Genomic DNA, 24,899 nt, shown 5'->3' with positions numbered 1-24,899 from the left:
CTTCCAGAATTTGAGACTTTTGCCCCCGGATCACTCTTACCCCCTTTCTGTCCCTGTTTCCAAGCTGCCCCTGGCCAATCATCACTCTACTGCATAACCCTCTTTTTACTGCATAATGCTAAACCTCTCTCTGGCGCCTTACCCTAACCCTGCTTCTACACTGTCAACCATTTGTCAGTAAACGGTTTTCTACTGGTCGAGCTTTTCACCATTTTGACCATCTGGTGTCAGTCTATTGACTGTTGATCTAATTACTATGAATCTTCCATCTGGATACCTATTTTATGCTGATAGACTAGATAGAATAACAATTATAATGAATTGTTTAAAAAATATATAAAAGTTAGATTTACATTATTTATGTATTATCAATACGATTTCAGTTGATGTATAATTTTCGGAAATACCTGTAACATTGTATCTGCATTTCATAAAATAACATGTTCTAGTAATTTTACTCTGCGACTTTCATCTAGAAAAAGCGTGGAAGGACTGGCTGACAAAAAAAAGAACATGGCGTAAAAAGTTGTCTCAAAATTGTGGTGAATACGCTACACAATGGAGGACTACCACTCTGCTCTTTATAAACTCCCAAACTGCACAATTTGGAAGACTTGTGATGCACTTAGTCAGTGGTTCTCAAACAAATGGATGCCTGAAATAGAGGTAAAAATTATTTATATTTTTTTAAAATACAATTTAATTCAATGATTGGAACAGTTAAAAATAAAGTAAATTATTTACATTGAAAATTTTTTAAGTTAATTAGTTTTATGTGTATGAAGACATATTGCTATCCTTCTCACGTAGCATCCTTCCTTGGCACTGTACTTTTAAGTGCCGTTAAATAACACTAACTGCATGCAATGTCAGAATTAATGAAATTCAAGACTCAATATGTTTTAACAAAGTGTATTACACAGCACATTGGTACTCTAAATTTTGGACACATAGCACCCTTACAGCACAAAGTTGCGTAAAGTATGGAATCTGAAAACCATCTATCTCAAACACTCTGCACTATGGCCCTGATTCAGACCCACTCGCAATTGGGCGTACGTACGTTCGGCGTACGTAAAAAAATATTTAAATTCAAGCACTCGCACGTATTTTCGTACGCAGCTAAAAATCCGCCCCAAACTCAGCCGACCCCTCCTCTAACTAACGAGCGTGCCAAATAGCGAGCGTACATCCCCGAAATGGCTTGAAGGGAACGCACGCACAAGTACAAACCGGAAGTGGGCCTGTCAGATTCCGATTACCTGCTCGTTTTTTCTGCCTACCTCCCTCAATCGTATCAGGGCAATCAATGTATCAATTAGCTTAATTGTTTGTTTTTTTTCAACACAATGCAATAAACTTTAATCTTGTCCGTGTTTGTGTTTACTCGCAGAATACGTACGGCTGAAACCTTCGCTTTTATTGTTCAAAAGACATGTTAGCCCCAATTAAACAATTGTTCTATTTGTTTGTATCCCCACAAATTTTCTGTGGTTCATTTCTTTATTTAAATTTGCTTACGCATGTCACTGCATCAAGCCTATCATAACTCTCAAGAGATTTGTGGCCCTGTCGAACACATGACTCATACACTAACCAATAGAATTTGTCCTGTTAATTTCCCAAATACATTAGCCAATCAAATTTTTTTTCGGGTGCTTTATTAAAAATATTTTTCTAAAAAAACACCATTGCCATCATGAGATCCGCCGCATTCATCAGGCGCGAACTGCTGGTGCTGACAGAGGTGATGGACAGGCGGATCACCAGTCAGCCTCCACCCATCTCAAATAGCCGAAAGCGTTCCGCATATGCGGAGGTGGTCGGACCTGCACCGGCGTCCGCCCCGCTTGCAGATCGCGGAAAGTAAGTTTTATGGACTGTGGTTTTCAAGTTTATCTTGTGGGCCCTAACTGCGTGTGCATGTTTTCATGTCTGTCCTATTTAGTCATTGTAGTCATATCTGCATGTGCATATTTTCATGTCTGTCCTATTTAGTCATTGTAGTCATATCTGCATGTGCATGTTTTCATGTCTGTCCTATTTAGTCATTGTAGTCATATCTGCATGTGCATGTTTTCATGTCTGTCCTATTTAGTCATTGTAGTCATATCTGCATGTGCATATTTTCATGTCTGTCCTATTTAGTCATTGTAGTCATATCTGCATGTGCATGTTTTCATGTTTGTCCTATTTAGTCATTGTAGTCATATCTGCATGTTTCCATGTCTGTCCTATTTAGTCATTGTACATTTTTTTTTTATTTTGGATTCCTGTTGAAACTAACCACAATATTTTTTTCATCTTTTAGGGGCACAGCAAAGACTACGGCGTCATCGCCAGACAAGACGCCGGTCCCGGCCCCTCTCTCCAACCCCCAATTCCTCAATTACCCCCTCCAGACCCTGTGGCCGAGATTTCAGGTCTACTTCCCCTCCAGCCCAATTCCCCCTCTCCTCCATCCGTCCCTCCTCCAAATACCCCCTCCCAGGATTCTTTCAACACCCTGCCCCTAGGTTTGGGGAATGTAGCCACCTCCGAGGTGGTCCAGGGAGTGGCTTCTGGCTCTGGCGTTTTGCCGAACGGTATGTTTTTTAATTTTATTTTGGGCACCACAAACTGTTTGTATGTAATCATGTGTCGTCCCCATTTTTGTTGGCTTTCTGTCGCCTTAGGGTATTTTTGGGGGTTGTCTTTACCTGTTCCTGCTGATTTCACCATACACATATCACACCTTTGTGCATTTTTTTAGGGCCCTTGTATTTTTGGCCTAGGACATTTTGGGGTGCTGGGTTTTATCCGTGTAATCTTTTTTTTGGCCACGTGCTTTTAAGTTTTGGTTTGCTTGTTTTGTGTTTTTTTAGAATGTTGCTTCATTATAGATTTATTAATCCCCAAACTTTTGTCACCCACAGAGGCGTCGGGCAGAAATCTGTCAGTGTGTGGCACGTATGCGGGAGCAAGTCACCGGGCTTCTGCAGGGCCTTGACCATCTGGCGGTCCTCCTTAGGAATTAGTTTTTTTTTCTAATTGTTTCCTAATAAATCAGTTTTAATTCAAGCTCTGTCTCATGCGTTTTTAGTAAATCCAAGATTCTTTACACTGACATAAGTAGACTCTTCAAGCAAGGATTGCCACAGAATCTCACTACAGATTGTGTGTTGTATTTTGAATGCAAACAGGCACAAGAAACCCCTCCCAGTACCAATGTCATTTACCTTTTTTGGGGTGGACAACATGATAGTTTACAACATTTTTCAGGTTCCTATTTGGTGGCCAATCTGCTTAGGACAATCTTACGAAGGCAACTGATTGTACAGGATTCCTTGGTGTGTTGGTTAGTACCCCGAAAACATATTACATTTTAGCTCCACTTGCTTCATTACTGGGTTACCCCTTAGGTAAAATTAACGTTTGGGAGTTTGTTTACACTTGCTTCTAACGTGCCCAAAAAGGAAACAAATTACACTCTCCAAATATTTATTCACAACAGAAATCAAAATACAAAGTGGTCACTCACAAACAAAACACACAGTGATAATGAGAAATACACCACATACCAAAAACAGGAAACAAACACACAACAAATCAAGAACTGGTTGACGAAGGTCCATGCCCACATGATTTCAAAAATATGGCGTTGCAATATGGGTGTCATAATATATTCCAGAAGTTTCCACATAAAGGTTTTTGAAGGGTAGCAGGAAGTAGTCATCGTGGGAGTGCCAAAGATTATGCAAACAAACAGAAGATGGTGCAAGAATTAATATCAAAAAAGATGAACGCCAAAAAACCTGTTGTTTGGTCAATAATTACCTAAAATATCGGGCCACCACATCATTGCGTATGGCCCCCCCACATACTGACCTCCGACCAACCTCGGGGGGGCCATCCTCAGGTAAGGCATCCTCTGGCTGCATTGGAACACCACTCCTTATGGCGATGTTGTGAAAGATCCCACACAGGACCACAATTTTCGAAACCATATCCGGCAAATACATGAGCTCGCCACCAGAGCGGTGGAGGCATCTGAATCGGCCTTTTAAAAGGCCGATACAGCGCTCCACCACTTGCCTGGTGGCTGTAAGTGCGGTATTAAACTCACTTTGTGGACCTGGTGTGGGAGCCAAATAAGGAGTGAGCAGCCAGGGCATGCAAGGGTATCCACTGTCTCCTGTGAAAAAGAATAGACAACATCAGGATCACTGTGTGTCAAGCTTAACATTGTTATGTACTAAAGGTCTCCACTTACCCAGAAGCCACGCATCACCAGCTTGTAGGTTGTTTAATTTGTGCCATATCCCTGATTGCCGGATGACGAAGGAGTCATGTGCACTTCCTGGTAATTTTGCATTCAGAGACAGGATCTGGAGGGAGGCATCACATACCACCATTACATTCAGGGAGTGATAGTGTTTACGGTTGCGAAATATTGCCTCCAGCCGTGCTGGAGGCTGAAGTGGTATGTGAGTACCATCCACAACCCCTATGATGTGTGGGAAGCCAGCTATTTGGTAAAAATTGGCCTTGGCCACACTAAGGGCACCCATATCCAAAGGCATTTTAATAAAATGATGGAGGTGCTTGAAAAGTGCCTCCATCACTGCCCTCAGGATCCTTGAAAAGGAGGATTGGGAGATGCCCGCCACTATTCCTACCGTTGTTTGAAACGATCCTGAGGCACAGAAATGTAACACCGCCATAAATTGCGTAAGTGGTGGTATTGCTGTTGGACTGTCAATTTGCCGCTCAAGATCACTCTCTATTAATGAGAGAGTGTCTATGATGATTTTGGGAGGAAGACGGTAGCATCTTAAAACCTCATCATCGGGCATTCCAAAAAGGGTGACACGTGTTCGAAATATCTGGGGCCTTGCACGCCTACGATGCCTACGCCTGGGACGAGATTGAGGTTGGTCGGCTTCCGGGAGCATGGCCAGAACAATCCGCCCAAGATCAACCTGAAATGGCAAGATTTGAATGTAAGGCTTTGGGCCCACCCCAAAAGAAAATTAAGAACAACTTAGCTTGATGATACCATCCATTGCTGCTTACATGCCGGGGTATTGTCATGATACGTCCAAACTGAAAATAATCCCAATATTAATTTGTAAAAGTTTAGTCTGTGCATTTATGTTTCTAAATTTTGTGCTAGACAAAACATAAAATAGGTGAAACACACATTTTCGGCAAAGAGCAAAACGACATTGCACACAGTACATCAAAATGGGTTGAAATGTAAGCCAAAAATGCAAAAGGGCAACCACAAACAATTTTACAGGATTAATAAGCATTTAAAAATGCGCTAATTAGTTCGCCAATACAAGTCAAAAAACAAACAGAGAAAAATGCGCTAATTAGTTCGCAAATACAAGTCACTATACAAACAGAGAAAAATGCGCTAATTAGTTCGCAAATACAAGTTAATAAACAAACAGAGAAAAATGCGCTAATTAGTTCGCAAATACAAGTTAAAAAATGGACTTACCAAGAGCAAATATATAAGATTCCAAATCAAAAGGTCTTTGGGTCCGAAATAAAAAAAAACCTAAAAGAGATGAAATTATGGATCAAAAAAATAAAAACAAGAAGAAACACAATGAGACACCAATTGAACCAAAGTTAGACTTCACAAAACTTACCAAATCAAGAAACGAGGCAAAAAAAAAAAAAAGCGAACGGAAAATAAAAACGCAAATCTAGCAAACAAAATAAACTCCAAACGCCAACTCCTTAATCCGCAAACAAGAAACTCCAACCAAGGTAACCTCCAACAATCCAAAAACGCCACCTCGACTCGAGACACACCAAGCCATAAATAGTGTTTCGTTTCCCGCACAAATTAAGGAGGGATCATAGGAACGCACAATCAATGATGCGGCCGCAAAATAAGGACGCATGTATAAATACGTCACGAAAACACATTTAAATTCTGGTGTATTTCTTGTTTGGACCTCAGACATGGCTACAGACCAGGGAAACAATGGACAAGAGTCAGGCGGTAAGTCTTTCATGCATTTTGTCTCAATGATTAATTTGAAACATAAGATTGGGCAAGTTGTGAATTTGAGAAATCTGAATATTTACACAAATAGGTGAGGAGGATGACATGGAAGAGGCTGCTGGGCCCAGTATTCCGGCCAAAGCTGCAAAAAAAAAAAAGGCAGCCACATTTCACAAGAAAGGAGATGGAGGTTTTGATTCAGAAGTGTGTGGACATCCTGCCACAGGCAGACAGGAATATGAGTACAAGCCAGAAGTGGAGAATGTGGGAAGAGGTAGCCGTTGCTGTCAATAGGGTGGGTGATTATGTCCGTCTAGCCCGGGATGTCAAACGGCGGTAAGTAAACACTTGCCCCCTCTAAAAACAAACCCCATTTTAAACAAAAGGATAATGGTTTCCATTTTATCCCACAGATGGGGCGACTTCAAATATCGCCTAAAGCAAAAACTCGCGGACAGGGCTAGGCATGCAAGGGGGACAGGTGGGGGTCCCACCCCTGTGTCATTGGAGTTGACGGATTTAGAAGAGCTGGCACAGGGGTGTGTGCAGCCTGTGGAGGTGTTTGGCGTGTCCAACATGGATACGGACATGCCAGACTTTGCGGCTCCTCATGTTGTCCCAGGTAAATCTTGTGATGTCACCAACTCTGAAATGTTAGTGGGCCAATATGTAGATTCTAATGTGAGTCTTTTCTCATTTTTCCTAACAGAGACACAGGCGGATGAGTCTGCTCCAGAGGGGAGCCTTAGCCGCCGAATTTCTGCTGGCTCTGCAGGGGAGGAACCAGTACATCCGGCTGAGGACCCTGCAGAAGCCAGTCCAGGGCAATCCCCCTCGCAGGCAGTGGCCCTCCTCACAGAACTCAATTTCAAATCGGATTTCCATACGGAGATTCTGCAGAGGATGGACGCCAGTCTGCTACGGGTGGCTGAGGCCCTGGAGCAAAATGCTGCGGCCAATGTGACCATTGGTCAGGCCCTGGCGGAAAATACCAGGGCCAACATCCGCATCGCCAATGCCCTGGAGCAGGTCGTTCGCCAGCACATGGTGGAGCCGACCTCCCTTCCTGCCGGAACATCAGGATCCTCCACCTCTGGCACAACATCAGCCAATCCTCCAAATGTGCCTAGCCCTGTGCCTAGTCCAGAGGCCACAACATCTGCCTCTGGACAGGCAAGCCCGATGACATCCCGGACCCGGTCTGGCGCCCTCCCTCCCCCAGCCAAACGGGTGAAAAAACGGTGAAAGCAATGGCGACTTTTCCCACACTCCTTCTGTGCTTGGCTCATATTCCTTTCTGGTCAAAACTTCCCTCTCCTTTCTTGTGAATTGTTTTTAATTTTGTGTTCTACATTTCATAAATCTTTTATGTTGGCCCAATTATTGTAACTTTGGGAATGAACCCTGCAAAAAAACTTTGCCCAAAATTGTTTTTTTTTGGATTTTTTGTTTGAGCAATAAAAAAATAATAAAAAACTGACATTGTATTCTCACATTATTGTCAAAATGGATTACATTTAATCCTGGGCCAAAAGGCACAAACTGGCAAGAACCACATTTTACATGCCCCCCCAAAAAAGGGCTCTTTAAGGAACGTTTCAAATTTAACATAACGATGCAAATTCAACAGGCCAAAAGAAAAAGGTAAAAACCAAAAAAACATGATGACATTATTGTTACAATAGGCCCTAACCAACAAATTGAGCCCAAAAGAAACTACCACAAATGTACGTAAATTGATTGTGTAATCATCACATTAGCAGCTATGATTTCCACCTGCGTACGCTTTTGTGCTAACACAAAAAACTACTTTCAAAACACATACCAAGCCGGTTTTCAATCCACCACTAATTGCTGTTCAGACCACCCGCGATTAATCGCAGCAACATCGAGGAGTGACGGGATGGAGGAGAAGGCCATCGCCAATGTGGTCGAGTAATCCAGACCCTAAGCTGTGCGAGCATTTTGAAGGGAAAGAGGATCATCCAGTGACGTATGAGTCGGTCCGTACACATTTTACGCTCGCATCTGCTAATGTATGTACGCCCCAAAAACGCCTCGCCACGCCTGCGTTTTTCCATCTCCACCCCCGTCAACACCCAAAAACGCCCTGTTCTGTCAATCACATTTGACATGTCACTTCCTGTACGCTATTTGACGAACGAGACCAAAAAAACTCGCAATCTGCCGTACGCACATGCGCAGTGTTACACCGACGCAGGCGCGGTTAGTCAACATCGGAACGCAACGAGCGTACTGCTGTTTGCGAGTGGCTCTGAATGAGGGCCAATGTTCAGGAAATTTATAAGCAAATGAGATCATCATTGGTGCTATGTAACTATACATTGCATACACTGTACACACTCTACCATTTGTTGTAAGATGGAGTGATGTATGGTTACATGCTGCATGTAACATCACGTTCACTGGATCGTCCAGTCCGCTGTGCAAAACAGAAGATGGGACGATGTGATGATCAAATGCCATTAACAAATAATTTTAATTAAAACATGTGTGATGTTTATAATATATCGTTACAATCTGAGTTTGAGAAAAGATATATTGTGTAGTGTGTACTCATATTTACCTGTAGTAGCATTATATACAATACTTATGATTTACACACAATGATACATACATTTCAATTAACATACAAGTAAAATTTCAGTTTAGATAAAAAAGAGCAAAAGTTATGTTACACCACATTCTATCATAAAGTACATTGAGAAATCAAACGTTTTTAATGTTCGCTCCCGCTCAGCCGCTTGCTGATAGAATGTTAATGAAGTTGTTAGATTGAAGTTGTTAGATTTTGCACACACACAGCGCTGGTGGTAAAAAGAAATAACACACACACAGTAGAGGGTAAAAAGAAATAACACACACACAGTAGAGGGTAAAAAGAAATAAAAAAACCAAGAACAGTGAATTTGTAGATTTCCTTTTGTATTCGATAAAACACAAACACTCTAATACATTGTACATCGGCTTGACCTAGCTCTGCTTATAAGCTTTAATTGAGTTGTAAGGAAAAATCTTGCAGTAAGCGACTTAAAGGGCTCAATTACGAGAGATATTATTATACCTAGATATCGCACAAAGAAGCAGGATATTTCAAACAGTTTTTATATAAGTAAACAATTAACCCTTTCCTTGCTGGCCTATGGGCCTGAATCAGAGCCGCTTGCACGATGTGTATGCAAATTGCGTAGGTGGTGTTATCGCACTGCAATGCATTAGCACACCCAGTATTTCTTAGAGAGCGATCACATGGTGTATGCAGACACCCACCAGCCTTTTTTAAGATGCCCACTTGTGCACGTCATGTTGAGGAAGTGTATGCAACCATCGGTACATCGGATGCTATCGCAGCGCTTGAGGTTGACCATACCCTGCCGCAAGCACTGCGAGCACTTCAGTGTAAAAACAAGGCAGGTGACATGTACTATGATGCTGTTTTATAATTATGCACACCTCTAACACGCCATTGAGATGCTCAGGCACGCTTGCGTTTGCACCTCTACACCCCCGTTTTTAATGGCCAGCCCGTTACCACCTACAAATGTCTTCCCTGTCGCTCACTCTGCTGGGCTGTCTATGTGCAGCGAGCGAATGCATTGTGAACTTTCGCTAAGGTATGCACATACGCACTGCGATGTATGCGTACAATGCATACACACTGCATACCATCGACAGCAGCGAGAGTATGCATCTTAGCGAGCGGGTCTGATTCAGGCCCTATGGGTTTTTTTATTATTATTTATTTAATTATGTTAAGGAATATCCAATTTAATAATTTTATTTAAATTTTAAATGAATAATTTTATATATTGTATAATTGTTTTTCCCTTCACTGTTTTCAGAAATGGGCACATAGTCACAGGACTGGATTGTTGCGCATTGCAATCAGTGCTAACAATGGTCTGGAGCATCAGAACAAAATTCTGAAACATACATATTTAGATGGATACAAGAACTGCACTCTCAGTGATATGATTTCAGAGCTTCACCAAAGTTTTTTTCCACACACTTATGGTGGGTACACACTGAACGATTTTCAGCCTGAACGATATGGCTGATCGATTTTGATCATCAAAATCGATCGTTCAACGACTTTATCTAAACGATTTTATAAACGATTTTCAAACGATTTTACAAACGAGCAACGATATCGTTCAGATTAATAAATATTATGGTGTCTATAATAGCAGAGTGGTTGTATTTATGAGGCTTTATTATTTTTAATGTAAAAAAATGTGGGCAGGGCTAACGAGGTGATAAAATTGTGTCGCCCATTTTAAATCACTGCATTTATGCTCTGTGGCTAGTTTGGTTTGGTGTATTCCTTGCTGAACGCTGTTGCTTAGCTATTTGCTGTGGTTTGTTATTGCTTTGGCTTTAAACAAACTGTCTGTACTATCTGTCGTGATGGATACGTACCGTTATCGATTGATGGTTGCTTATGCTGGAGTGGTGGTGATAAGTGACCGGGAGAGGATTGAGAAGAGGAGAAGGCTTCGTTCATGCTGGACGAAGGAGTGGTTGCAGCAGAGGGATTCGTTCTCTCATATGACGCTGCTCATGCAGATTCGCGAGAACAACCCGGATGACTTCCGGAACTACTTGCGAATGGATGATTCTACATTTCAAGAATTGCTGGCCTTTGTGACTCCGTACATACAAAGGCAGGACACCAGGTTGCGTAGAGCCATTCCTGCAGAGGAGAGGCTCATTGCGACACTGCGTTTCCTGGCTACAGGGAGATCTTTGGCCGACCTGAAATTTGGCACACTCATCTCACCGCAGGCTTTGGGTCTTATTATTCCGGAGACCTGCAAAGCCATCTTTTACGTCCTCAAGCCGGAGTACTTTAAGGTATTAAAATTTTAATAACCCTGTCACAAATCTCCTAAATCTGTTACTTCTTTCTATATGTCTTCTAAAATGTGTTTAAATAGGTGCATGCCAGTCGTATATCCCTGCTACTGCTCCCTACTATATCTACTCCCAAATGTATATAAATAGCTGTTTATCCATCCTCTGTCTTTGCTGCTTCTGCACCCTACCATGGGTTGTATTTGCATTTGAGGCGTTAAGTCCGGATTCACGGTAATTTATCGTCAATGATGTCATTATCGCCTGGTTTAGTTTTACCTTGTATTCAATATGAAATACTTTCCGCCTAGGTGGAAAGTCAATGCAATGTAATAGGCAGTAAAGTATCGCCTATGAATGGCAGGCAGATAAAAGTGGAGAATTGGGGTTAAGGGGTGTAATGGTGCTGGAACCCCTGTGCAGCTTTCAGACAGTCCCCCAAAGGTAATTTGTTTCATAGTTTTTTCCAAAAAACTTAAGGGCTCCCCAATAATTAATTTTGAATTTGGGTACAACAATAAAACATTTTGGGGGACAAAGTTTCAAAAAATTGCTAAATTTACTGTGGGGGGTTTCCTAAGTTTGTCTTAGCTGTTTTTTTCATTGCAGGTGCTTGTGTCAGGTTTTTTTTTTACTAAATTTTTGAAAAGTAGTTTAATAATTTTTATAATATACTCAACTCCATTTTCAAGTACCCCTAATTTGATGAGCATAGTAGTTTTGCTCTAAAAATAATTCTAAATGCTCTTCTGCATGACCTTAGTAAAAAATGCATTTATGCACCTGCCGTGGCTATTAGAAACCACAACTTCCTTCAGTAATTTAAATTGGAGGTACCCATAGTGATCCCATTTGTCTACACGTCTTGACGGGGGTCCCTAGAATATTTACCTCAAACTCGCTTTTTTTTAACCTGAAAAATTACAACTTGAAATATGTTACTAAAAAAATTACATAAGGTCCACCCCCAAAAGCCAAACCAGCCCCAGGCTTGCGACCCAGTGGTGGTTTCTAAAAATACGGGGAACAAAATGTGTAGGGTTCCACCGTATTTTAGAAACCAACACCAGGCTGCAGGGACTAGTGCTGATTTTAAATATAGGGGGCAAAAAAGACGTGGGGTTCCCCCTATATTTAAGACCAGCACCAGATCCAACCGACTGGGGTGTAATGCCACAGCCTGGAGATCCAATCACCGGGGCTCCAGGTCCAAAGCATTACACCCCAAGTCGGTCAGCGCAAGCCGGTGATCTCGGGGGAGTCGGGGACCCCCCAAAAAAGGGTCCCCCTCTCAGGGTCCTGGGCGAGTCACACCACGTGGGAACTGTCAGTTGCCGGAGCCAATCAGCGGGCGCTCTACAGTCAGCACTGACGCTGATTGGCTCACGGGAATGCAATGCCCCGTTAAGTGACGGTAGCTGCCATTCGGGAGGTATCTGTAAGTGTGGCAACACACATACAGATAGCTGTGTTCCGTGGATCGTGTAAGGACTTTTTTTTTTTTTAAAAAACCAAGGATTACTGCGGAGACCAGCGCTGGATGTAGGTGAGTATGAAATCTTTCTTGCAGGGCCATGGTTTTGGGAAATCCTACGTGGACAAGGGGACCAAACATCTGGTATAGGTAAGTATGTGTGAATGGGTAGGTGTGTATAATAAAATTTTACTTGACACGGTGTGTGTGTTTTGTCTTTTTTTAACTATTTATTTTACAGTGAAATTACATGTGCCGCATGTCTGCTTGCACTTGTAGTTCCACAAGTGCAAAATGGCAGGCATGCTGGCACTTGTAGCTCCACTGTAAAGTACAATAGCGTGACATTATTTTGGCCCCCCTATTACCGCCATACCCACCACTCCAGGGGTATGGGGATGAGCCCCAGGCTTCAGCGTAAGCCTGTGGTGCTCGGGAGAGGGAGGACCCTTTTTTGGGGGGTACCCGACTCCCCCAAGATCACCGGCTTGCGCTGACCGACTTGGGGTGTAATGCTTTGGACCTGGAGTCCCGGTGATTGGGTTTCCAGGCTGTGGCATTACACCCCGGTCGGTTGGGTCTGGTGCTGGTCTTAAATATAGGGGGTACCCCACGTCTTTTTTGCCCCCTATATTTAAAATCAGCACTAGTCCCTGCAGCCTGGTGTTGGTTTCTAAAATACGGTGGAACCCTACACATTTTGTTCCTCGTATTTTTAGAAACCAGCACTGGCTGGCAAGCCTTGGGCTGGTTTGGCTTTTGGGGGTGGACCTTATGTCATTTTTTTTAGCAACATATTTCAAGTTGTAATTTTACAGGTTAAAAAAAAAGCGAATTTGAGGTAAATATTCTAGGGACCATGCAGAAGAGCTTTTAGAATTCTTTTTAGAGCAAAACTACTATGCTCGCTAAATTAGGGGTACTTGAAAATGGAGTTGAGTATATTATAAAAAAATTTAAACAACTTTGAAAAAATTTTGTAAAAAAACCTGAGGCAAATTTAGGAACCCCAAAAAAATAGTTTGGATAGGGATGCGCTGACACAAGAAAGCAGCTAGTAAGGGGTAGTCACACCCTGCAAATACACATAGAAAACAGCAGAAAAAACAAGCGCTAATAAAGATGGACGGTGATATTAAATAATATAGTTATCATTTATTACATATATTGACACAAATAGGGTGAAAATAAAAATAAATGGCAATAAACCACACAGTAAAACAAGTGACTAGCACTCTTGATGTAAAAGTCCCACAGAGATTTCTGGACCAGTATTTAGTGTCTCTGATCCTGTAGGTAGGACAAATTAACCAACAGTTTTGATATAGAATTCCAATAAAAAGGAAAAGCAACCGCAAAGTGAATATTATCTTTGATCCTGCACATAAGTCAGATGAAAGAGGACCTAGGACTCCATCCCCTATATCCAAGACAATGAGGTCTCAAGCAGCCAAGTACTCAATGAGTGTAATAGGTTTCAACACAGTCTTTAGCACACAGGGTGCAAATGAAATAAGCTGTTTGTAAATCCACTTGTATTATGGTTCCGGCGCTGCCCTCAGTCCTGTAGAGTTGTGGGGGTCCAAAATTTAGGGTCCAATGTAGTCAGGATAGTCAGAGTAACCACCTCAACACGTTTCGCTAGGCAAACGGCACCTAGCTTCCTCAGGAGTGTGTTAAACTACTGAAGGAAGTTGTGGTTTCTAATAGCCACGGCAGGTGCATAAATGCATTTTTTACTAAGGTCATGCAGAAGAGCTTTTAGAATTCTTTTTAGAGCAAAACTACTATGCTCATTAAATTAGGTGTACTTGAAAATGGAGTTGAGTATATTATAAAAAATTTGAAACAACTTTGAAAAATTTTTATAAAAAAAAACCTGACACAAGCACCTGCAATGAAAAAAAAATCCTGAGGCAAATTTAGGAACCACCGCACAGTCAATTTTGCAATAACTGATTTGTTTGTGGTATCCCTATTTTTTTTTTTGACACAGATGGTTTCAAGGGGTCATTCAAAAGGGTGAAGGCTAATTTTTTTAAGCCTGCACCCCTTAACCCAAATTGTGCAATTTTTTTCATCACATATTCAATGGTGAAAATTTATCCCCGTTTTTTTTTCAAATACTTTTCGAACCTGCGAAAAATCTATTGAATTGAATACGGTGTAAAAGCAAAACTAGCGAAAGAGATGTCTTCGATTCAAAATTTTAACATTAGAGAACTTTTCGCACCGAAAAGAATACCCCTGTAAATGTTTTAATGTAATGTTTAAAATATGTTAGGATTTTTTTATTTCTGTTTCTAGTTCTCTTCGACTGTTGAGGAATGGCAAGCTATTGCCAACGATTTTGAGACCCGGTGGAACTTCCCAAATTGTGGCGGCGCCATAGACGGGAAACACATCCAGCAAACACTGGATCTTTGTACTTCAATTACAAAGGATTCTTCAGTAAGGTTATGATGGTGGTCGTGGATGCCAATTATCAATTTTTATTTGTTGACGTTGAAAAAAATGGAAGGTCTTCCAATGGTGGCTCTTTCCGAGAGACCGTCTTTTTTGAGAGACTAATGAACAATCAGTTAAGCATACCTTCGGGGTCGCAAACCAAATATGGTTTGAATTTTGTATTCGTTGCCGATGAGGCATTTGGCCTTAATGAAACTTTAATGAGGCCATTTCCACAAAGGGGATTAACAACTGAAAAGAGAATTTTCAACTACAGACTATCGCGTGCAAGGCGCACTGTTGAGAATGCCTTTGGCATAATTTCCATACTAGTATAAATTTCAGGCTTGACAAAATCGAGTGGCTTGTCTTGGCATGTTGTGCCCTACATAATTTTCTACGAGCCAAAAAAATGGGACAACCGCCTGCCACAAACTCATTGCCTGAAAATATTGACCATACCGTATTGTCCTAACATCTCTAAATCCCCCAAGATTTCCCTCTGCGGCCTCTGCCGAGGCAAAAGAGGTCAGAGAGAAATACATGAATTATTTTAATGCAGAAGGTGCCGTTTCATGGCAGGTTTAAATATAATCTTGTATTTTGTTTCTTGATGTTTTTAAAAACTGAAAACTAATAAAAATATTTTCACCTTGTGTTTTTTTTTGCATGTTAATATTTAACATAACTTTTTGCAATATTAGAATAAGAAATACTATAGGGGCCATTAACCCGAACTTCAATCATGAAAGTTAAGTATTCAGTTATAGGGCCTAATTCAGAGGCGGTAGTAGGATGCAGGCTTTCATTCTGAAACAGGGCGGCCGCTTGCATCCTAAACGGCTGCCTCCATGTCGGCGGTTAGGCTGTGGGTCAACACCCACCGCTGTAACGGCCGCTAATGGTGATGGTTGCAATGGTCAAGACCATCGCGACCATTGGGGCTAATGACGACACCCTAAGGTAGGGTCTCATCAACCTTAAGCCCCAGAGCATGAAGCTCCCCAGTGACATCACTGATGATATCAGTGGGGCCGCCCCCAAACGGCAATCGTTCTGGCAGGAACGCCGCCGTTTGGCCAGGCACGCCCCCGTACCACCCAGCAAACGGAGCGAGCTGTCACTCAACATCGACAGCTCGCCCCGTCAGCTACGAGACCCCTAACGACGGATCACCCGTCGTTAGCCTGGTCTAACGCATGTGCACGACGAAGCCGGCTCTTTTTGTACACATGCGCATTGGAGCAACATCCACCCGATTGCAAGCTCGTAGAGCTAATGACCGGGTGTGAACAAGCTCCATTATGAGGCATAAAGTATAAAGTGAAGGGTGTGAGTTACACAGTAGATGGGAGATTTGGTACTGTTAGGTGTTAACAAATCTACATTATATTATATAGGTAATCTAATTGTGTCTGTGTAAAAATTAATGTAAATTTAAAAATCTTTACCAGTCAAGTTAAAAAAAAAAAAACTACTACTGGCATGTTTAACTTCTTTAGTACACAGTTGTTAAATGTCAAAGGAAAAACCAAAAATACACCTAATCATACACTTATTTAATATATAAATATCTATGTGTCCAATAAGCCTAAGTACCCTAAATAAAACATTATTAAATATCAATTATAATAAGCCGTTAAAAAAGAGACCACACAAATTTTTTACTTTAGTAAAAAAAATTTTTTTACTTTTTGGACAGGATTCATTGAGTCTAATCAAGACTTTAAGTGTCTCTGGAGACAAGATTACACAAATAGAGTGTTAAAAATAAGGCATTTGAACAATACACCAATACAGTACAGAACAGTATCCTGATGTGAACATTGCAACAGGTTCAAGGTCAGAATCCAGGATCTGGGCACCGTTTTTGAGGGAACACAAAAAATACTTTAGAATCACAAAGAACAAGAAACCAGGGGTACGAGGTGGAGTAGCCATCGCTATTGTACTAAGACCATGCCACAGTCCACCATGAAACAAAGAACCAAATCAAGACAAGGAGTGATCAGTTTTTAAAAAATGGAAAAAAACTACCGCAAAATTTAAACAAATTACATATTTAAAAACTCGTCATCGCCAAATACAGTGGTGCGAGCACTGCCCAGAGCTTTCTGGCTGAAGTACTGGGAAAGGCAGTAGGGGGCGAGGGGGTACGCGACAAAGAAAAGGGATGGGACTGTAACGGAGAAGGGTTTTCATTTTGTGGATCCGCGAAAGTTTCTTCTGGGGCGGTGAATTTGCCTGATGAGGCCGTTGGGGTGGGCTGCTACCTGTTATTTAAGACGATGGTACTTGCCATACTCAAGTCCCCCTCAATAGCATGTACCAAAGCCTTATAGACCAGACGCTTGAAAGGCTTGACCTGTTCCGGAGGAATGGTCAGCATTTCATTGGCGAGATTTAGGCCAAATATTTGATTTTCATCCGGGGGTTTGAAAAGAACCTACTCCGCATGATTTAGAAACTTATCACTCCTTGACATTCCCGAAGTGGAAGCTTGGCTTGTCCCTTTCCGCTTCTTAGCGGGGGCCTTGGATGGTGTCTCGGCCACACACACAGGGACTTCCACTTGTTGGGGCTCGCAGGACACCGGGTCAGGATCCTCTACCGCCAGCAGTAACTTAAAATAAATGATAAAAAAAATATATCAACAATATGAAAATTAAAAAAATTAATGCTGTAATAAAAAGGCAAGATTTAAAAAAAAAAAAAAAAAATTTTTTTTAACAATAATAACTCACAAACCTGGCAAATATAAAACTCTCTGGCCCAAATAATGCTAATAAATGCCAATAAAATATATTACATAATTAATTTTATGGTTAACACATGCTTAAATTAGATTCAACATAAATGACCCACTCCCGCACTTCTGGTGCCATAAATCATTAAAAATCCAAAACAACAAGGATTAAAAAGTCAAATGTTTATAGTAGTAAGAAACCCTTTACAATTACCCCACCTTACCATTCCTTTAGGGTGCCTAACCTGAAGCTCCCCTTTCCCCAGCCTTACCCTATACCTCCCAGGGCGGTGCTTTAAGACCCCAACACCCCTCCCCCCAGGAACCCCTAACCAAGCATTCCCCCCCACATTTATCCACTGCAGGGTTTAAACAGTTGGAAAGGCGATGGTTGGCATTTCAACCATCGGCTTCCCGACTGATTTCTATTTAAAAAACGTGACTACATTTTGATTTATTACAAATTTTGAAATTTTTAATAAATAAATTTGAATAAAAAAGTTACAGCATCCTGACTCACGGTGTCCTGTGGCACCACATCAGGTGACTGTGGCACAAGCGAGCTCCGGGAACTTTGACTTGGCTCTTTATCCAAGGTAAACAGCAGCAGGTCATACCACCATAGCGATGGCTTACGCACCTCAGCTGCCCCTGATCTTTGTGATTCCAAGTATTTTTTGTGTTCCTTCAAAAATACGGTACGCAGACCCTGGATCCTGTTCTTTACCCACTCAATGTTCACACCAGGCTTATATTCTGTACTGTATTGGCGTAGTTTCTCAAATGCCTCATTTTTCATCACTCTATTCATGTAATCTTTACTCTTCAATCTCCAGAGGCACTCATTTGCTTGATAGAGCTCAATGAATCCTGTCCAAAAAACTGTGTCTTTTGATGAAGGCATGTCTGAAAATTGTATAATAAAAAAAAGAAATATTTTTTTTTAACACAAAATAAACATATGCCCCCAGTAGTAATGCTGCCCCCCCACATGCTGTGCAATGCCCCCAGTAGTAATGCTGCCCCCCCATGCTGTGCAATGCCCCCAGTAGTAATGCTGCCCCCCCATGCTGTGCAATGGCCCTGTAGTAATGCTGCCCACCCCACATGCTGTGCAATGCCCCCCTCCCATGCTGTGCAATGCCCCCAGTAGTAATGCTGCCCCCCCACATGCTGTGCAATGCCCCCAGTATTACTGCAGCCCCCCTATGCTGTGCAATGCCCCCAGTATTTCTGCAGCCCCCCCCTCCCATGCTGTGCAATGCCCCCAGTAGTAATGCTGCCCCACCCACATGCTATGCAATGCCCCCAGTATTACTGCAGCCCCCCTCCCATGCTGTGCAATGCCCCCTGTAGTAATGCTGCCCCCCCACATGCTGTGCAATGCCCCCAGTATTATTGCAGCCCCCCCACATGTTGTGCAATGCCCCAGTAGTAATGCTGCCCCCCCATGCTGTGCAATGGCCCTGTAGTAATGCTGCCCCCCCACATGCTGTGCAATGCCCCCAGTATTACTGCAGCCTCCCCTCCTATGCTGTGCAATGCCTCCAAAAGTTTTGAAGCCCCTTATGCAGAGTCCCCTTTTCTGCTGCAATGCCCCCAGTACTTCTGCTGCCCCTTATGCCTCTCTAATAATGACCCCAAAAACATTGGTGGACAGTGGGGGACTTTACTTACCGTTTTTTTTTTTTGCAGTACCACGTGCAGCAAACTTCCTTCTTCTTTACTAGCAGAAAGGGTGTGTCTGGCTCTCCGCGCGGCGCCAAATCGTTATCGTTAGGCAAAAAACATGTACTACATGCCCATTGATTAAACGATAACGTCCTAATCGTGCTGCATGTAGCCGCGATGAACAATGTCGAAAACGACCAGCGGGAGCGCGCATCGCTGGTCGTTTTTGGTATTGTGTTGAACGATGTTTGAACTATCAAATGATTACGATATCGTAATCGCTTGATCTTTCATTAAAATCGCCCAGTGTGTACCCACCATTACAAGAAATAAGATTTTTTTACACAAATCTCCAATTTTTTTATTGCATGCTAATAGATAAAATTTTTCAACAGCCTTGATTGGTATTTTGCACAATTTTTTAAATGGTTTTCTAATGCAAGATGGCTGCGAAGAGCCAATTATGGTTCACCATGTAATCTCCCCGCCCCTGGGAGCTGGCTGATATCATCCAGCAAACAGACCACCGGTCACTTGTTGAAAAAGTGTTCAATAAAGTAGTTTATAATACTGTGTCCTGTCTTTAGTTTAAAATGGATTTAAAAGTGAACAACAGGTGCCAACGCAACACTAATGTCTGTTCATGCTGGCACTGTTGGTTCCAAAAGTGCTATCATGGTAGGGCAAGCTTGCTGATACCTGTATTTTTCCTGTACAGAACAATATTAAATCTCGCCAAGCACCCACTGCCACAATTTTTTATGGGAATATCCATAGCCTTTTAACACAGGGTAGGTTGTTGCTTGGGAGGTGGGAGACCCCATTTCATATTTTGGGTTCACACTTTCAAAGGAATTCCATCCCTGTGCCTACCAGTTTGGGGCTAATTACTGTGATGGCAGAGGAACCTCAAGCTCTGTGTCTCCCTGCTATGGCACTGACACCCAGGTGGTTTTTGGAAAATAAGGCAAACCCCATTTGTTATGGCATGCCATAAGGGACAGGGGCATAGAATCAAGTGTATATGCTGGAGCAGGAGGAGTCCAGGGACTAACTATATTTTTTTTCTCCCAGCAGTTCCAGCTCTCACTACTCTTAACCTCACCACCACTTTACTTGCTTAAGCAGTCTAATATTTTTATTTTTATATCTATGAGTGTGCAATTTAAGAGTCATATAGGATGACCGCACTGTTACTCCACCAACCCCATGTGCCCATGGCCGGGGTATGAGGCTGGTTTGGGTGTTGCGTACTTTCTCCTCTGGCTCCGGACCACAATTGTCCAGGCTTTTGCTGATTCACAACCAGAGGATCAATCTGCCATGAGCAATTGGAACCGGCTAGGGCTAACCAACTCAAAAGGTAATGTTGCAGTTGGCTAACAAACTGGCAACCCCCGGGGCCTGCTCCACCTACTAGTATCCCTACAGAGGCTCAGCTGCCTCCAGTTGTACCATATCAGGATACCTTACAGCATACTGCCTTAGAACCACCATGGATGCAGTCCTTCTTGCATGTTAGGATTTGGACTCTTAGGTTTCTTCAACTCACAAGAGCTGAGACCTCTTCTATCCTGGCGGACTCCCTACCTCAGATAGATGTAGCGGGCCTGTTTACATTTTTGAAAACTGGCCTCCACAACAAAGATGCTGATAAGGCCCCTAAGGCAAGTGTTCCTGTCTTCAAGCATTAGAAGACTGTTTTGGCAAAATTACTGTTAGAGGACCTTCAGGCATAAGTGTGGGCACACCCTAATAGGTGCCTCCATGTTTCTAAGCTTATTGTCTCCTATTCTCTACCTGCTACTTAGCAGAAAAAACTGTAGTCTCCTCAGGTGGATGCTTACATTGTCCGCCTATTCAAGTACACTACCCTTCCTAGTCCCAATACAGGCATCCCTTAACGATCTGAAGCATAGGACATAGGTATCTTCCCTCAAAAGGAACTTAAACTCAGCCAGCCCTGGCTTCCACTTTTGGTGAATAAAGACATTGAAGTTTGGACAGATGCTCTTCAGGAGAGCCTCAGCTCAGGTATCCATAGGAATGAGCGGGTGTGATATGTTCAATTCCTGACAGCGGCTGCCTGACAAAGGAGGAAATCCCGATTGTCCTAAAGGTAACTATTTACTAACCTAACCCTCCTTAGGGGTGCCTAACCCTAACCTACCTACAAAGCAGATGCACTGAGGGAGTCTCTTCCCTCCCTGCTGGCCTCCACAGTACATCTTCCAATTCCCCCATCTCAGGGAGGCAAATGTTTTTATGACAATCTCTTATTGGTTATAATACGACGATTCTGGAAAATCCTCAACCTGAAAACAGTCAACAGATTATTGTGCATCCACAAATTCTGCATGGAGTCTCTACGTTCCATAATTCTATCACTGGATTAGGGGGATTTCAGGTCCTTCTTTGATTTCCATGCAGACTATTTGCATGTTCCTATCTGGCTCAGTCACCAGAGTTTCTTCTGGCTTATGGTCTGGGAGGAGCATTTCTAATTTTGCACATTGCATTCTGGTCTTTACTGGCCCCTCAGCTTTACATGAAAGTCATGGCAGCTCATTTAAGGGGTATCAGGAATCTATCTTCTCTAGACAGTCTTCCATGTTCTTTGTTCGGTCTAAGGATTTTCTTGGGGACCACGTCATTCTTTCAATAGATTTCCTACAGTCCATTTGAGGGCTATTCAATGGGAAAAAAATTATCCTTGAATCCATCACAGGAGATGTACCATCTGGGGCCTTGCTGGCTTACAGGGTTCAGCGGGTCTTCCTCTTACCCTAACAGCTTTGGGACCTACAGGCCAGGATTCAAATGTTCTCAAGTCATCATTGACTGTCCATACACTCTTGCATACAAATCCTGGGCTCGCTTGTCTTCAACGTATACATGGTAGAGTATGCCCATTTCCACTCCACGCCTCTTTAAACGGAGGTTCTCTCTCGGTGGAACAGGTCCCACTGCAAGCTCATGACACAAGCAATCATGCTTTCCTGTGAGGTTCAGTTCTCAATCTTGTGGTCCAGGCGTCCCACTTAGGATTTCACACAGAGTACTTGTTATGGTCTCCTTGGACTCACCGTGTAAGACCTGTAGAATAACTCAGACAAGGTAGGTCTTCACCAATAAGAGCCAACTGCTGTTCACTTAGAACTGGACACATTCACCAGTACTTAGACGGCCCTCTGGACTTAACTTGAGATAGTAGAGGCTTTCACAGTTTACCTAGGGCCACTAGATGTTATGTAACTGATTGAGGACTGTAAAGGTTAGGTAAATAAAGTATACTAGGTAGAGGTTACGTAGTAGAAGCGGCTAGGACAGCCGAGATGTGGCTAGATACCCGCGAGTTGGCCTTGTGGCCCGAGGTACGGCTGGTAGTTAAACAATTGAGATGTGGCTTGGAGGGCCGAGGTTCATGTTTGGCAGCCGGAATATGGCTTCGTGAGCCAAAGTGGTAACAGGGTGTGATGCGTCCTTGTAGGCCAAGGTGTGACTAGACAGCCAGCATGCGGCGTTGAGAGTCGAGGTGGTAATAGGCTGAGAAGCGGCCTTGTGGGCCGAGGTGCGGCTAGACGGCTGGGATGAGGCCTTGTGGGCCGGGATGTAACAGGCTGAGCTGCGGCCTTGTAGGCCAAGGTGTGGCGTTTGTTTCTCGGCTCCTTGGACCTTGTCTTTGGGCTCTTCAGTCATCGCCCTTAAAGCCTTTGTATTCTGTAGACATTGTTTGGCTTATGTGGAAGACAGTCTTCCTGCTGGCTGTGGTGTAGGCCCGGCGAGTGTCAGACTGGAGAGCATTGCCCTATTATTGCTGTTTTTTTACTTGGAAGGTAGAGATTTCAACAATTTGTATGCATTTACACTATATTTACTAGGCAGAACTATTATGTGTCTCTATAGGGTTGAACATTCCTTTAATTATAAAGAATCTTTAAATTTGAGTAACTATTTATTATTCAATGTATTAGCTATGACTAGTTCTGTGTTCATGCGAAAAAGGGCACAAGAAATCTATGTAAACTTAATTATGTAATATTGATATTACAATGTTTAAATGTTTCAAAGTGTTGAAAATTTAAATTTGTCATATATTTTTGATAATATAGGTATCTCCAATTAAATTTACATTGCTCAGAATTCTACAGAAAATATGATGAAAATATTACAAACTTTGAAAAATCGGCCAGGTATTTTGTAAACCACATGTTGAAGAGATTAACGAGCAACCTTGAAGAGCAAGATGTTGCATGTCTAAATAAAGAAGAAGGTATTGTCAAGGTGAATAGCAAGTCTGATAAAGACCGGGTTTACACTGTTATTCTTGGAGGAGAGTATCCTGTATGTACTTGTTTAGCTAATCACTCTTGCCATGTAAGCACATGTGTTGTATCTTTTCATTTGTTGAGGGGTGGGGATGGGAAAACTTGAAACCTTCTTACTCCAATCATCAGTTGTTTATACTTGACATGGACTGTTTTTTATTTTTTTAAGATAATGAAAGAGATAGTGGCGCATGTGAAGACCTCTCTGCAGGTTGCATGAATACATTGATTTTTTATTTTCATTCTTTATATGCAAGCCTGGCTGCTCTTAACTATCTCTTTTACCCTGCACTTTTCTTACTATGGCGGTGCCCTGGGGCGGCTTAGCTGGGCCAGTTTGGGGGTGTCCTGCGCTCTGGATCTTAATCCTATTATGTTAGGGACCTACCCGACAGAGGCTACCCGGATGTGGTGGGTAGGCCCATAGCCTTGGCCAAGATTATGCCAAAAACCTCTATTCATTGCAAAAATGTATTTATTTATATATAATTAGTTAATTTGGAGTTGAGCACCTGTACGTCTTTTTTTGTGCATATATCAATTGTCTCCACAGGTAGCACCTCCAATTATATATATATATATGTTCAAGGTGTGCAGTCTGAGGCCCACTTCCTATATGAATACATTGATGCATACATTTAAACATTCGGAACATTCTGATTTTCCACCACAAAGAATTTCAAAAAGAAAGATTAATTTGAAATTGTGTCCAGAAATTTAAAAGTGGTATAGATAAGGTCTATCTGATACGTGATGAAACATATCTGTCAATTTTAGACCAAGGATTAGCACTGATAGAAGAAAACCCAAAAGGCAAGACCTGGGAAAATATAGAGCAGCTTCCAACCAGAAAATAAGGTAAACCTAAAAATCCTGCTTCACAAAGGGTGGGTAAAAAGGCAGATATGCTGAATGAAGATGTGTGGCAATCTGTAAAAGAAATATTTGAAAATAATACTAGCGATTCAGACCCCACATGGACCACTATAAATGGAATTCAATTAAAAAAATGCCGATAAAGAAGCAATAGCGCGAGAAGAGTGGCTAAATGACAACATAATAAACATTTGTCAATTTCTAATTTTGCAGGAATTTCCTTTTGGTGGTCTACTGGATACACTGTTGTTGGCCAATAACAGTGTTCCTAGGATAGACTTAGAGAATATAATACAAATATATCATATCGGCGCACACTGGGTAGTTTCTCACAGCTCAAAAAATTCAGTCACGATTTACAACTAATTAATACCACCAATAATTGAAGACACTCTAAAAAATACAAATTTTACTCTTGTGTGCACCTCAGTTTAGTGGAGAATACAATGGGCCTGATTCAGAGCCGGACGCTATTTG

At 42.2% G+C, this 24,899-nt stretch overlaps 1 pseudogene; it reads left to right on the top strand.

Moving 5' to 3' along the window:
- Positions 1-558: 558 nt before the first annotated feature.
- On the top strand, positions 559-23,714 carry LOC148527196 (uncharacterized; annotated as a pseudogene).
- Positions 23,715-24,899: the final 1,185 nt, after the last annotated feature.

The sequence above is a fragment of the Taudactylus pleione genome, unplaced genomic scaffold, assembly GCF_031769625.1.
Source record: "Taudactylus pleione unplaced genomic scaffold, aTauple2 ptg000092l, whole genome shotgun sequence".
Classification (NCBI taxonomy): Eukaryota; Metazoa; Chordata; class Amphibia; order Anura; family Myobatrachidae; genus Taudactylus; species Taudactylus pleione.
Note: the sequence above shows the minus strand (reverse complement) of the source record. Positions and strands in the feature narration are given on the sequence as shown.